General features: G+C 44.7%; 1 protein-coding gene and 2 pseudogenes across 5 annotated transcripts in view; 2 read left to right on the top strand and 1 right to left on the bottom strand.

Annotated features, from left to right (window-relative positions):
• The window catches only part of FAM193A (family with sequence similarity 193 member A), a 164,220-nt gene that overhangs the window by 119,145 nt on the left and 29,276 nt on the right, over positions 1-15,799 (bottom strand). The window lies entirely within an intron of this gene.
• On the top strand, positions 6,690-7,094 carry LOC118544533 (mitochondrial pyruvate carrier 2 pseudogene; annotated as a pseudogene).
• LOC118544532 (Golgi SNAP receptor complex member 2 pseudogene) lies at positions 7,307-7,914 on the top strand (annotated as a pseudogene).

The following is a 15,799-nucleotide window of genomic DNA, read 5'->3' as shown; positions in this document are numbered from 1 at the left end:
AAGAGAGAAAGCAAGAAAAATAAGAAAAGGTATAAAACTCAATAGAAAATAAATGAGAAAAAGACTTGAACAGGCTTTTCACACAAAAAAGGATAGCCAAATGGTCAATTAACACATGAAAAGATAAGTTCACGTGTAAACAAGGAATGTAAATTAAATCACAGTAAAATAACAAGCAGAGTAGCTAAAATAAGAAATTGTGACAATTGAGGCAAAAACATGGAACAATGGGAACACTCAGGCACTGCTGGTGGAGTGGAAATAGAACAACCATCCTGGGGAACATGCACTATATTAAGACTGAAAACACACACATACATATTTTTAAAAGATTTTCTTTTATTCTTTATTTATTTGAGAGAGAGAGAGAGAGAATGAGCAAGAGATTGCAGAGGGAGAGGGAGAAGCAAACTCCCCACTGGGCAGGGAGCCCGATGCGGGGCTCAAGCCCAGGACCCTGGGATTGTGACCTGAGCCGAAGGCAGACGCTTAATGTACTGAGCCACCCAGGCGCCCCGAAAACACATATCCTTCCTGATACTAAGTTTTGTATGCACCAAGATACATGTACAAGATTATTCATACCAGCTCCAAACTTGAAATAGCCCGGGTACCCATCGACTACAGAATGGATAAGTACACTGAAGTCTATTCATATAGTGGAACACTACTCAGCAATTAAAATGGTCAATCAAACTGTAGCTCAATTCAAAACAAATCTTAAAAATATTATTGCATGAAAAAAGCCATATACCAAAGACTGTATGTAGTATAATTCCGTTTATATATCATTCAAAAACAGGCAAAACTACAGTGTTTAGAAATGTATGCTTAGGGGTTACCTGCAAAGGGAAAGAAAGGGAACTGTAACCAAAATACAACCTTTAGTGGGCTTTCAGAGTCCCCAAAATGTTCTATTTCTTTATCTGAATGATGCTCATACTAGGGGTCAAATAAGAAATTTGCAAAGCTATACAATTATTTTATGCACTTTTATAGTATTTAACAATAAAAAGTTCTGGAAAAAGAAACAAATGTTTGACAAAGGAACAAGGCAATTCAGTTGGGAAAGAAAAGGCTTCTCAAGAAACGATACAACTGGAAATCCATATGAGGAGAACACCTCAAACCTTACCTAACACCACTGTAAAAATTAATATGAAATGGATAACAAACCTATACATAAAAGGTAAAATTATAGGGGTGCTGGCGGGCTCAGATGGTGGAGCATGCGACTCTTGATCTTGGGGTTGTAAGTTTGAGCCCATGCTGGTATTAGAGATCACTTAAAAATAAAATCTTTAAAAAAAAAAAAAAGCTAATCTTTAATAAGAAAACAAAGAAAAAAAATATTCCCAACCTTGGAGTAGACAAAAGATTTCAACCTTGGGGTAGACAAGAGATTTCTTAGGACCCTAAAAAGCACTAACGATAAAAATTGATAAACTGGACTTCATCAAACTTAATAAAACTTCTGTTCCTCAAGGATGGAGAGAGCTGGGGGAGTGGGAGGGGAACACCGCTCCCACACTCACAATGAAAACCAACTAATTTCAAGTCCATGACTTTTTCTGAACCTATCAGGGAACGGAGGTCACAGAGCAAACTGGTCCAAAAACTAAATGCCTGCAATGAAAGTGCACACACACTCACCTGAGGCAGATGCAATCAGACACTGGCAAGGTGAGTCTGTTGAGAACAGATGACATATTGTGAAGCAGCGCAAGCTGCCAGGACAATTCCTGGGATCACAGGAATTGGGAAGTCTACATCTCTTTGCAACGTCTCTACAAAGCCCAGTGGGTGAGCACTGAAAGGCTCTGCAAGAGCTCGAAAGAGCATGGACAGTAACTGAATTAGGGAGCAACAGCCCTGTGGGTGGGGCGAGAACCCCCCCCCCCCCCAGGTCCTTCCCCTCCACCCACTAAGGAACAAAAGCCCCAGTCTACACAGGGAAGGGCTCCGGCGACACAACTCCTGGAGAAGGGGCAGGATCACATGATGAGCCCACAACCTCAGCCAAGGAAGGGACAGGAGAACTCAGTGGGCCATACCCCAAGACTCAGGGTTGCCATACATGTCCAAATGAAAAAGCTTCAAATAAAAGTTAATTGAAGGGGCGCCTGGGTGGCTCAGTCTGTTTAGCGGCTGCCTTCGGCTCAGGTCGTGATCCTAGGGTCCTGGGATCAAGCCCCATGTCCGGCTCTGTGCTCAGCGGGGAGCCTGCTTCTCCCTCTCCCTCTGCCTGCCTCTCTGCCTACTTGTGATCTCTCTCTCTCTCTCTGTCAAATAAATAAATAAGATCTTAAAAAAAAAAAAGTTAAAAAAAAAGTTAACTGAAGACTAGAACTAGGAGGGACAGGAGAGGAGTAAGGGTGTGCAAATATACATACACTGTGAAGCAACACAAATAGGGAAGACTTAAAACTTAGAATTACAGGGGCGCCTGGGCAGCTCAGTCTGTGAAGCGTCTGCCTCGACCCAGGTCGTGATCTCAGGGTCCCGGGATCAAGCCCCGTGTCGGGCTCCCTGCTCAGCGGGGAGTCTGCTTCTCCCGCTCCCTCTCCCTCTGTGTGCTCACTTTCTCTCTTTCCCTCTCTCCTGCTCTCGCTCTCTCAAATAAATAAATATAATCTTAAGGGAAAAAAAGAATTACAGAGTTGTAGCAAACCACCCTCTAGTAGACCTCGCTATAGAAGCTTGCAGGCTGTGGTGCACGGACAATAACCGGGCAGCCAACTGCTAACAAGAGTAACATCAACTACAGCACTAGAGGCCTAGTAGGAAGAAAACTGTGCCCATTTCCAGGTGTAGAAGTGATTTACTTTAGTTTCTACTGTCCTATACAATATGTCTGGCTTTGAAAAATAATTATAATTTTGTATAACCATACAAAAAGCAAAAAACAAACCACACTCCGAAGAGAGCAATCATCAAAACAAGACTCAGATATGAAGCAAGTGTTGGAGCTATCTAACAGGGAATTTAAATACGTTAAAGACTATTAACAGAAAAGGTGGACAACATGCTAGATCAGAGGGGTAATTTCAGCAGAGAAATGAGCACTACAGAATCAGTGAACTTGAAGATAGGTCAAGTCACCTGAAGTAAAACACAAAAAGAAAAGAGGGTGGGGACCAACCAAGAAGTGTGAAACAATATGAAACATTCTCACATATATGTAATCGAAATCCTACAAAGAGGTTAACAGAGCAGAAGAAATGGTTGAGAATGTTCCAAAATTAATGAGACACCAAACCACAGAGAATATCAATTAGGATAAAGAACGAAAACAAAACAAATCTGCCTCATGATATCACTTTCAACTGCTAAAAGCAAAAAAAGAGAAAATCTTTAAGGCAGCCAGAGATAAAAGAGACATTACCTACAGAAGAACAAAAACAAGAATTACACCAGGCTTCTTGGGGGGAAAAAAAAAAACAAAAAAAAACCCCACCAAAACAAACAACAACAACAACAACAAAAAAACCATGAAAACCAGAAGACAGTGGAGTGATTTTTTTAAGTACTGAAGGGGAAAAACAACCACCACCACCTGTTAAGTCAAAATCCTATACCCAACAAAGATATCTTTCTAAAAATAATGGAGAAAAACTTTCTCAGAAATAAATACTGAAGAAATTCATTGCCAGGAGACTTAACCTACAAAAAATGTTAAAGAAGGTATTTTAGGCAGTAAGAATTTGAATAAGACGGAAACTTGGATCTACGAAAAGAAATGAAGAGCCCTAAAAATGTAATTCAAGTAAAATAAAATCAGTCTTTTCTCTTTTTTTAAGAATTGCACTAAAAGATGACTTTCAAAAGCAAAAATAGCAATGTACTGTGTATTTACAGCATATGTAAAAGCAAAATAAATAACATCAATAGCATGAGGAACTGGGAATTTACTGTGTAAGGCATTTATGCATACCTTAGAGAGACTGTGGGTTCAGCCCCAGACCACTGCCAGTAAAGCCAGTCAAATGAATTTTTTGGTTTCCCAGTACACTATACTGTAGCATATTAAGTGTGCAACAGCATTATGTCTAAAAAAATTATGTACATATCTTAATTTAAAAACACTTCATTTTTAAATTACCATAAATATTATAAAATACTGTATCTATTAAAAAATGCTACCCATCATCTGAGCTCTCCGCAAGCTGTGATCCTTTTGCTGGTGGAGGGTCTTACCTCGATGCTGCCGGCCGCTGACTGATCACGTCGGGGCTGCTGAAGGTTGGGCTGTCTGTGGCAGTTTCTTAAAATGAGAACAAATTTGTTGCACTGATTGACTCTTCCTTTCCCAAATGATTTCTCTGTAGCATGTGCTGTTGTCTGATAGCATTTTACCCACAGTAGAACTTCTCTCAAAACTGGAGTCAGTCCTCTCAAACCCTGCCAACCTATCAACTAAGGTTATGCAATATCCTAAATCCTTGCCGTATTTCAACAGTTTTCAGAGCATCGTCACCGGGAGTAGACACCATCTCAAGAAATCCCCTTCTCTGCTCCTCCATAGAAGCACCTCCTCATCCGTTCAAGTGTTATCCTGAGAGGGCAGCGGTTCGCTCACCTCTCCAGGCTCCACTTCTAGCTCTCTGGCTGTTTCCGCCACATCTGCAGTGACTTCCTCCACTGAGTCTTGAACCCCTCAACGTCCTCCACGAGGGCTGGCACCCACTTCTCCCAAACTCCTGTTAGTATTGACATTGAACCATGGGAACATTTTCTTAATGGCGTCTGGAATGGTGAATCCTTTCCAGAAGATTCTCAATTTACCCAGATCGAGCACAGGAATCACCATCTATGGTGTGTCTCTTAAATAATACAGCCTTGCGAAGCGTGTCTCTTAAATGTAAGACTTCAAAGTCAAAATTACTCCTTGCTCCGTGGGCTGCAGAATGGACGTTGCATTAGCAGGCATGAAAACAACACTAATCTCGCCGGACGTCATCAGAGCTCTTGGGTGACCAGGTACGATGTCGACGAGCACTAATATTTCGAAAGGAATCTTTTTTTCTGAGCAGTAGGTCTCCACAGTGGGCTTCAGGTATTTGGTAAACCGTGTTGTAAACAGGTATGCTGTCGTCCAGGCCGCGCCGTTCCGTCTGCAGAGCACGGGCAGAGGAGAGGTAGCATAATTCTTTTTTTTTTTTTTTTAAATGTTTTATTTATTTATTCATGAGAGAGAGGCAGAGGCAGAGGGAGAAGCAGGCTCCCTTCCTGGCAGGGAGCCCGATGCGGGACTCGATCCCAGGACTCTGGGATCATGACCTGAGCCGAAGGCAGACGCTTAACCATCTGAGCCACCCAGGCGCCCCGAGGTAGCATAATTCTTAAGGGCCCTAAGAATTTTCCGGCTTCAGCTTCAAGTCACCAGCCGCAGTAGCCCCTAACAGGGAAGTCAGCCTGTCCCTTGAACGTCTGAAGCCAGGCGCTGGCTTCTCCTCTCTAGCTAGGACAGTCCCAGACGACCTCTTCTCCCCACATAAGGCTGCCGCGTCTCCACGGAGCGTCTGTTTAGCAGCCGCCTTCCCGAGCGATCCTAGCTGGACCTTCTGCCGAACCTGCTGCAGCTTCTCCACCAGCGCGTGCTGCTTCACCTGGCACTTCCGTGTTTCCTTAAACCTCATGAACCCACCTCTGCTAGCTGCAGACTTTTCTTCTGCGGCTTCCTCACCTCCCTCAGCCTTCGTGGACTTGAAGAGAGTCAGGGCCTTGCTCTGGATGAGGCTTTGGCTTAAGGGAATACTGGGGCTGCTTTGATCTCCTATCCAGACCACCAAAATTTTCTCCCCGTCAGCAATGAGGCCGTTGTGCTTTCTTATCACTCATGTGTTCGCTGGAGTAGCGCTCTTAACTTCCTTCGAGAACCTTTCCTTGGCATTTGCAACGTGGACTTTTGGCACAAGAGGCCTACCTTTCGGCCTGTCTTGGCTTTAGACATCCCTTCCTCGCCAAGCTTAATCATTTCTAGCTTTTGATTTCAAGTGAGATATGTGTGACTCTTCCTTTCACTTGAGCACTTAGAGGCCATTACAGGGTTATTAATTGGCCTAATGTCCATATTGTTGTGTCTCAGGGGACAGGGAGGCCCAAAGGGGTGGGGGTGGGGGTGGACTCACAGTCCACAGAGCAGTCAGAACATACACAACATTTATAAATTAAGTTCACCGTCTTAAAAAAAAAAAAAAAGCTCACCGTCCTAATGGGCACAGTTTGTGGCACCCCAAAACAATTATAATAGTAACATCAAAGACCAATGATCACACATCACCGTAACAAATATAATAATAATGAAAATGTTTGAAATACTGAGAATTACCCAACTGTGACACAGAGACACAAAGGGAGTAAACGCTGTTGGAAAAACTGCACCAATAAAAAACCTTGCTCAACGCAGGTTGCCACAAACCTTCAATTTGTACAAAAAAAAAAAAAAAAAAAAAAAGCAGTCTCTGTGCAGCACAATAACACAGTACGCCTGTACCGTACTGTGGAGCAGTACAGTATCACCTGAAGGTAAACTGTGGATGAATTTAAAGTGTACACCGTGAGGGGAGAGGAAGACGTGAGGCACTATGGCAAGAGAAAGTGATGAGTGCCCTTCGTTGTCACGCAGAGGGGAGCAGGCAGCCACTATCCCACTCGGCCTCCACGACCACTCTTCCACAGAGGTATGAGCTGCTGGCACCTGGGCCCTTCGGGCCGCCTACCACCGGATCCTTGATAAAGTGAAGCTCTTGCTGGCGGAGAAATTGAGGCCGTTGTACAACCACCTGGCAGGTCCCAGTCTTTTTCTGAGCTCCAATTATGAAATGGGGGTGGTGTGTGCTGGATTGGCTGACATGGCCAGACCTGCAGAGAAACTCAGCACAACTCAATCTGCTATGTTGACGGCTACAGGGTTTATGTGGTCAGGAGACTCACTTGTTAATTGTTCTAAAAAGCTGGAGTCTGTTTGCTGTTAATTTCTTTGTGGGGGCAGCAGGAGTTTTTCAGTTCTTTTATATTTGGAGATATGACCAAGAACTAAAAGCTAAAGCAAACAAGTAAGAGTTCCTGACCACTGGAACAATCTAGATGTGGACATAACCACCGGGAGTAATCTCATTTATTATTTGGCTATTGACAAGGTGATATTCACTGTGCGACTGCTCGGAAGGCATAAAAAAAAAAAAACCAAACTCTAAACTGGGGGCTAATACTTGATTCAACAGAAAAATAAAGCAAATTTGTAATAACAAACAAATAAAATATATACTGCAAAGCCAGGGCTGGCCCCGGCAGGGCTGGCGACATGGAGCCGCTGCACCAGCAAACGCACAAGCAGGTCCGTAAGACCTAGTCTCACAAGGGAGGGCTTGAGATGGCAAATAGTCTCTGCACTTAGTAGAAAACAAAATCCAAGCAAACACAGACCAGATATTCAGCCATCTAGAATGTCTGGAGATTTTGTCCAGCAAGGAGCCCTCTAACAAAAGACAGAATGCCAAACTTCATGTTGACCACTGAAAGTATCATGTCCAGCACCTGTAGAATGCTTGGAAACTTCCAGCATCAGTGATACATAAGAGAGCAGGAGAGCTGGCAAGACGGGCTTCTGTATCACACTTCCACCACTAAGGACTCAGCGCCATCCTCATGGATGACTCGCGGCATTTTCCCTCCAGAAAATTCACCACGGCATAGATGACCTCGCTGGAGTAAGGCGCGGTATTCTGGAAGGACCGCGGGCCCAGAGACTGACCTTGAAGGGGGCTCCGAAGAAGATCCTTGACGCTGCCGACATGCTGAGCCTGTTACAGCATGAGGTGCGAAGGGGCTTTCCAGCACGAGTACTTTATGACTGGAGGGATGCTGCTCACCTGTGCGGTCATGTTCCTTGTGGTCCAGTACCTGACGTGAGCCAGCCAAGCCCACCAGCTGAACAACGTTCCCCTGTGTGAGAGTCTGTGTGAGTGTGTGTGTGTGAGAGAGAAAGGGGAGCCCAGAGGCTGCCTTCTGAAATGTATGCCCATCTTAACTGTGAAGACCCCTCGGAAGTAACTGTGATCCGTAACCCAGTAGGAGTTTCAAATCTGCTGTTTGCTGTGACACCTCGGTGGGGAAGCTAGGGCCACCAAGAAGCATGGTGCTTAGGAAATGAAAGAAGTTCCTTTTCTCTCTCTCAAAATAAATAAACAGAAAATTTTTAAAAATGTACACTATAAACCCAAAGGCAACAAGTATAAAAATATTTTAAGAGGTATGAATAATAAGTCAACAGAAGAGATAAAATGGAATCATAATACATGCTAAATTAAACCCAGAAAAGGCAGAAAAAGAGGGAAAAGACAACAAGAAATAAATGATGAACAGAAAACAGCTAACCAGATGGTAGATTTTAACCAAATCCTATCAATAACCATCAATGGCTGCCTGGGGCCAGAGGAGAGAGGAGGGACTGGCAAAGGAGGACGCGGGAACTGTGTGGGGTGACGGACATTTCCTAAGTCTTAACTGGGGTGGCAGATGTCAATCCTCCTAGAACTGTATGTTTAAAATGGGTGCATCCTACTGTGTGTAAATTATACCTCAATAAAGTTTATTCTTACAAGTAAAGAATGAAAAATTAAAGAAAAAACAAATTACTGAAGTAATTAAGAATGCCCGCTCTGGGCCAGACTGCCCAGCCTCACTCCCTGGAGCACTAACATGGGCATTAGTCATCCTCCCCTCCCCTCAGCTCTCTCGCCCTAGAACACCTGCCTCATCGGCCTGCCCTGAGGAGGCCGTAAGTGCTTCAAGCCCCACGCTGGCATGCAGGTAGCGGCCATCCAGTGCTGGCTCGCACTATGTTCATAATGAATAACCCATGTTTGCACACGGAATCATATATGGTGGCTCCTTGAGGGAGAGGTCACTAGCTCTGCTCTAGGCAAATGAATGTCATCTGACTAAAGGCTCAAAGACTGAATTTTTAAAAAATCACTGTGGACCAGATAGCTCAAAACGCATTCCAATGCATTATATTCTTATTATCTCAAGATATGATTTTTAAATTACTCAACTCTGTTTTTCAGGTTAAGATACATTTTATTATTTTTTTTAAATACCTGCTCTGTGTTGTTTTTTTTTTTCCAAAGATTTTATTTATTTATTTGAGAGAGAGAGAATGAGAGAGAGCGAGTACATGAGACGGGGGAGGGTCAGAGGGAGAAGCAGACTCCCCGCTGAGCAGGGAGCCCGATGCGGGACTCGATCCAGGGACTCCAGGATCATGACCTGAGCCGAAGGCAGTCGCTTAACCAACTGAGCCACCCAGGCGCCCTACCTGCTCTGTGTTTTTAGAGTTGTTAACTAAAATCAAATGAGAAGACACTAAGTGATCATGAGCTGAAAGCTCTGGAAGCCTCCCCTCGGAGAAGCTGGCTCTTCTACATGCTTCTTATAGTAAAGGGGCTGTGGGGTTCCCAGGACCGAGCACCTACTCAGATCCATGCTTGGAAACTCTGGGCCAGATCCGCTGAAGATCAACTGCAGCGGTGCAAAAGAAACTGCCAAGTAATCGTCCTGTTAAAGGTGTCTGTTCTCACCTGATGGTCTGTGGTGAGTGCAAAGAAACGTTAAATGCAAATAAAACATATTATCAGAAATAAATTGACAGGGGCACCTGGGTGGCTCAGCTGGTTAAGCATCTGCCTTCGGCTCAGGTCATGATCCCAGGGTCCCCGGATCGAGCCCCATGTCGGGCTCCCTGCTCAGCGGGGAGCCTGCTTCTCCCTCTGCCTCTGCCTGCCCCTCCCCCTGCTTGTGTTCTGTCAAATAAAATCTTTTATTAAAAAAAGGAAATAAATTGATAGAAACACGCCTTACAATTAGAAAATATTCCATTTTTCCTACATTCCTACTTCTGTATGGTTGTCAGTATTTATGGAAGACCTACCAGGTGCTGGAGATGGATCCAAAGACCACGTACATGTTCTGGCTCTTGAGAAGATGGCATGGGAGTGGACTGTTTCAACATCATGAAAGAAAAAGTATCAATATAAAAAGATGTGCACGTTACTACAGAAGCCCCGAGGACAGGAAATGACTCATGTCAAACTACAAAGCTAAGAACCAAGCGCCAGGCATTATGAGAAATAAATGCCATGCACGTATTTCCTCTGATAACTCTTAGGATGACCCCAAAGGCAGGCACTCCTGTCTTATTTAAAAAGCTATGGCACCTAAGGAACAGACCCATCACGGAAGCCCATGTGGCATCACAGAGCTAGGATTCAGATCCAGGCAGTGTGAATCTTGCACCTGTACTCACACCACCACAAAAGATCTGCCCGGTAGCCACCTGGAAAGTGCCTCTCCTCTTCCAGTGCAGCTCAGGCATCTTCTCTTTAAAAGCCCACTCTCTCCCAGTCTGGGCAGTTAGGACCGGCCTCCTGTTGGCACAGCACTTCCTGACCACACGCGCTCCTCTCTCTCTCCCCCAAGAAACTGACCACAGACTTTGTCCCAAGCACATTCCTTCTTCTAAATGTCACTCCTAGGACAGGCAGTGTCCATGGAATGAGCAAGCAGAAAACTCTCCAGGGGTTTTCGAGTGATGGCAGCAGACCGGAGAGGCCGGCTGCCTGACCGGGAGCTACCCGAGCTGTCCACCGGGAGAATGTGTGCAAAACGACCCTGAAATCACACACACGCCGTACAACCAAGTGCCCGCACTGCCACTGCAAAAACGACACCTAGGACCAATAACAAAGGAAGAAAATGCGGAGTCTCTTTATAGATGGTTCTGAATGAGAATGTTGGCACCGGCCAGTGGTGGATGGTTAGAGCTGACACTGTACTCAGACAGGGTCCTGGAGGCTCAGCGGGAGGGAAAATCCAACCAGTGAGCACGAGTCTGAGAAGGGTGCTTGCCTGTACGCTTGGCCAGGGAGGAGAAACGGCCAGAGATGCAGATCTACACCAGTGTACTGACAGGAGCTGGTGTCTGGCTGGCTGGCCCAGGAACCTGGAAAGAACAAGAAGGGATGACTGGAAGCAGAGGGCTCTAGAGGAGGGGCCTGAGCTTGGGCGTGGAGCGCAAGGAAATCTGTATCCTCTGTGAGTGCTCAGCAATGACAGCTACTGCCAAAGCAGCTCTCCCAACAGTGGTGAGATGAGCTGCCCTGCATATGTATGTCTCTGAGCTTCTTTCCCCAACACTTATTCAAATACGCTCATGAACAAAGAGACATGGCAGCAAGGATGGGAGTGATGAACGTGCTCAGTGACATGAACTTCCACCAAGGATGATCTGGATTCTCCAATGCTAGGTATCTGCAGGACACAGCTTCTCTGGTGTTTGGCATTTCGTGCTTGCTCCAGCACTGGACTCACTCAGGGAGCAACAACATACCTGGGAGGAGCCCCAGGGACTCTGGACTTGTGCCCCAGCCTCAATGACTGCTTCCTGCACCCTCTCCTCAGCCCCATGCCTCAGCACATAGAAGGGTTCCTGCAGGGCTGGCTGTCTAGTGAGCCTATTACCACCCAATCTTGTCCCACACAGGGACCTGGAGCCGCCCTGGCCCAAGTGACAGACAAGTGTGTGCAGGCCTGGTTAGGAGGCTGCTGCTCCAGCAACCAGTTCTGCTGATGCTTCCCAGACGCCTGCACACCTGCCCGTCAATGCTGGCTCACCTGAACCCTGGAGGAATGTTTCCATGGCCCTCCCAACGCATGCCTACAGGGGGCCCTGACTGCCTCTGCATGCCCACCCGTCCGCCTCAGCTGGCCCGCACCCCAGACTGATCCTGCTTGCCTAGTAAGTACGGACTAGCTCTGGCCCAGGCAACCATCTGTATTCCAACAAGATATGAACCCCAGTCTCGGGGTATGGCCCCCTTCCAAATGTATCCTTCCTCGGGGGTACTATCCCTCAGCCCTGGAGTATACTTTAGAGTTCTCTTTCCAGTTTATAGCTACTCTGTCAAACCTCACTAATTTCTTAATATATTAAATTTCCCTTGTTTAAATTACTATATGGTTTGTCTCCTGATTGGACCCAGACTGATACACCCTGTTCTCCAGTGTCACCACCTATGAACTTGCTGACCAACTTTTCACTTTATGACACAATATTGACCAAGGAGTTTGTTTTAGGATAACAGTGAGGTGATGACCCATGGTCATGGGATTCACTCATCTTGTCACATACTCCACCACCCAAAACAGCTGGCTGCAGAAAATGGTGAAATGGCCCACTGGGGACTCACCACGTCAAACAGGAGACCTTTGGGGTTAGAGAACTGTCCCAAAGACATAGCTATATATATTCTGCACAGATGCCCAATAGATGGTGCTGCTTCTCCAGGAAAGAAGGGTCCAAATGCAAGTAGCATCTCTGATTTACACTTTCTGGACCAATCCAGAAACTTTTTCCTTCCAACCCCCACAACTTTGGGTTTTGATAAGCTTGAAGTCTTAGTACCCACGAGCTGAATACTTGTACCAGGTGACAGTAGTTTCAGTACACACTAGAAGCTAGCCTGGCCATCTGGACTTCTGGTACCTCTGAACCAACATGTTCAATAACAAACACTGACTAGATATTGTGATGGTCAAAGGTAAAGAGAACATGAGACAAGTTGTGGAATCCCAGAAGTATGTCTTTACAAAAATACATATTTCTGAATTAAGATTCCTTCTAAAATGTTGACACATCTTGCAAGAGCAGCAACATCAATGCTGATAAATTTTCCCAACTATCTGAATTTATGTTACAAAACAGCATGAAGAAAAATTAATAAAACATTACCCCCAAACCATATGTCCCACCCCAAACAAAACTGAGTCAGCTATGACTTTGTTTTCATACATACACATGCTTCTAAATAAAATATACTTGGAATAAATAGTGCCCGGCTGGCTCAGTTGGTGGAGCATGTGACTTGATCTCAGGGTCATGAGTTGGAGCCCCGACCGGGCACAGAAATTACTTTAAAAAAATTATTTTAATAAACAAACAAATAAGAATATATTGGAATACCTTCACCTCTCAGCACCATTTACGGTCAAGGGCAGGCTAACGCAAATAGAACAGTAGCAGTGGTTAAGAAGAGAAACTGCAGAAAGGCAGCAGTGTGTGGTACAGAGAGACTGGAGCCAGGATACCTGGGTTCAAATCCCAACTCTACCTCCTAGTAAGCTGTGTAACCTTGAGAAGTCACTCATATTTGCAGAACTCATTTTTTCCTTTTGTTTTTTTTAAAGATTTTACTTATTTTTTTTTTTTTTTAAGATTTTATTTATTTATTTGACAGAGAAAGGCACAGCGAGAGAGGGAACACAAGCAGGGGGAGCAGAGGGAGAGGGAGAAGCAGGCCTCCCGCGGAACAGGGAGCCCGGTGCGGGGCTCGATCCCAGGACCCTGGGATCATGACCTGAGCCAAAGGCAGAGACACTTAATGACTGAGCCACCCAGGCGCCCCAAGATTTTACTTATTTAAAAAATTCATACCCCCAGTGTGGGGCAAGAGTCGCATGCTCCACTGACTGAGTCAGTCAGGTGCCCAGAACTCATTTTTCTTCTTCTGAGAAATAGAGATACCTCATAAGGTATTAAAAAATATTAAGTTTTCTCTTTTTTTTTTAAGTAAGTTCCACACCCAGCATGGAGCCCAATGTGGGACTTGAACTCACGACCCTGAGATCAAGACCTTAGCCGAGATCAAGAATTGGGTGCTTAAGCAACAGAGCCACCCAGGTGCCCCTAAGTTGTTTATTTATTCTTTTTTACTTTTTTATTGTTTTTAAAGATTAATTATTGGAGAATGAGAAAGAGAGGGGGGAAGGGAGAGAGAGAGAGAATCTCTGAGCAGATGCCCCACCAAGCACAGAGTCAGATGTGGGGCTCGAGTCCACCACTCACAAGATCACAACCTGAGCCGAAACCAAGAGGTGGATGCCCAACCAACTGAGCCACCCAAGTGCCCCAAGTTTATTTTTTAATGCAATACTGAACCCTATGGCTGCTTAGAAAATATATACTTAAAATACTGTACAAGTGTGGTTGAAAACTACTCACTGTTCACCTTTAAGCAAGTCATTAACAGTGCAAGCCTCAGTTTCCTTATTTGTAAATGGAGGATTAAAAAATCCACTCAGGAGGGGCGCCTGGGTGGCTCAGTCGTTAAGCGTCTGCCTTCAGCTCAGGTCGTGATCCCAGGGTCCTGGGATGGAGCCCCGCATCGGGCTCCCTGCTCCGCGGGAAGCCTGCTTCTCCCTCTCCCACTCCCCCTGCTTGTGTTCCCTCTCTCACTGTGTCTCTCTCTGTCAAATAAGTAAATAAAATCTTTAAAAAAATAAAAAATTAAAAAATTAAAAAATCCACTCAGAAGGTTGCCATACAATCAAATGAGATATGACAAGTAAAGTGCTTAATAGAATGTAAGACATAGTAATCAAGTCAAAATGGCCGCTGTTTATTATCATTAAACTGACAGAATTTTTTAAATGGGCAAAATAAAACAGGCAAATGCAAATAAAATGAATGCATGGGTAGCAATTTAAAATCAAAGAAACATAAGTGGGGTGCCTGGCTGGTGTGGTCAGTGGAGCACGCAATTCTGATCTCGGGGCTGTGAGTTTGAGCTCCACACTCGGTGTAGAGATCACTTAAAAATAAAATACTAAAAAGAAAAGAAAAACATTATAAGTAACAAGGTTACTCTGCTAATAGGAGGTATACTTTTAATAAAGATATGAAGGTCATAACTCAATATAAAAATAAACATGTTGAGGGGCGCCTGGGTGGCTCAGTCATTAAGCGTCTGCCTTTGGCTCAAGTCATGGTCCCAGGGTCCTGGGATCGAGCCCCGCATCGATCCTGCTCAGCAAGAAGCCTGCTTCTCCCTCTCCCACTCCCCCTGCTTGTGTTCTCTCTCTCGCTGTGTCTCTCTCTCTGTCAAATAAATAAATAAAATCTTAAAAAAAAAAAACATGTTAAATATATAATGCAAAAGCCAGTGAAGTCTCCAGTAAAAATTAACGGAGGTTACCAACCGTCAAACAGGACACCTATCAATCTGTAACAAACCAAGTAGAGAAAAACAAAAATGACAGGGCGCCTGGGTGGCTCAGTCGTTAGGCGTCTGCCTTCAGCTCAGGTCGTGATCCCAGCGTCCTGGGATCGAGGCCCGCATCGGGCTCCCTGCTCGGCAGGAAGCCTGCTTCTCCCTTTCCCACTCCCCCTGCTTGTGTTCCCTCTCTAGCTGTCTCTCTCTCTCTCTAATAAATAAAATCTTTAAAAAAAAAAAGAAAAACAAAAATGACAAATTTAAATAAGGCTTATTTGTTGGATTTATGTCAAGATTTAAAACTCCACTGAATACTTCTAGTGTTAAGCTCCATGAAACACTTGGAAAACCGATCAAATAAGCTACCAAAAAATAAACAAAAACCTATATTACAAAAGACAAAAGTTATACAGGTCGTATTCACTTAAAAACAAAAAATAGGGGGGCGCCTGGGTGGCTCAGTCGTTAAGCGTCTGCCTTCGGCTCCAGGGTCCAGGGATCGAGCCCCGCATTGGGCTCCCTGCTCAGCGGGAAGCCTGCTTCTCCCTCTCCCACTCCCCCTGCTTGTGTTCCCTCTCTCGCTTTCTCTCTCTCTGTCAAATAAATAAGTAAAATCTTTAAAAAAAATAAAATAAAATAAAGTCCCAGTACTTACACCTTAGTAACTGACACATAATATGCACTAACTGAATGTGTGCTGAGTAAAGAGATTCAGAAAAACAACAAAACTGAGAACACCATGTATC

The sequence above is a fragment of the Halichoerus grypus genome, chromosome 3 (genome assembly GCF_964656455.1).
Source record: "Halichoerus grypus chromosome 3, mHalGry1.hap1.1, whole genome shotgun sequence".
Classification (NCBI taxonomy): Eukaryota; Metazoa; Chordata; class Mammalia; order Carnivora; family Phocidae; genus Halichoerus; species Halichoerus grypus.
Note: the sequence above shows the minus strand (reverse complement) of the source record. Positions and strands in the feature narration are given on the sequence as shown.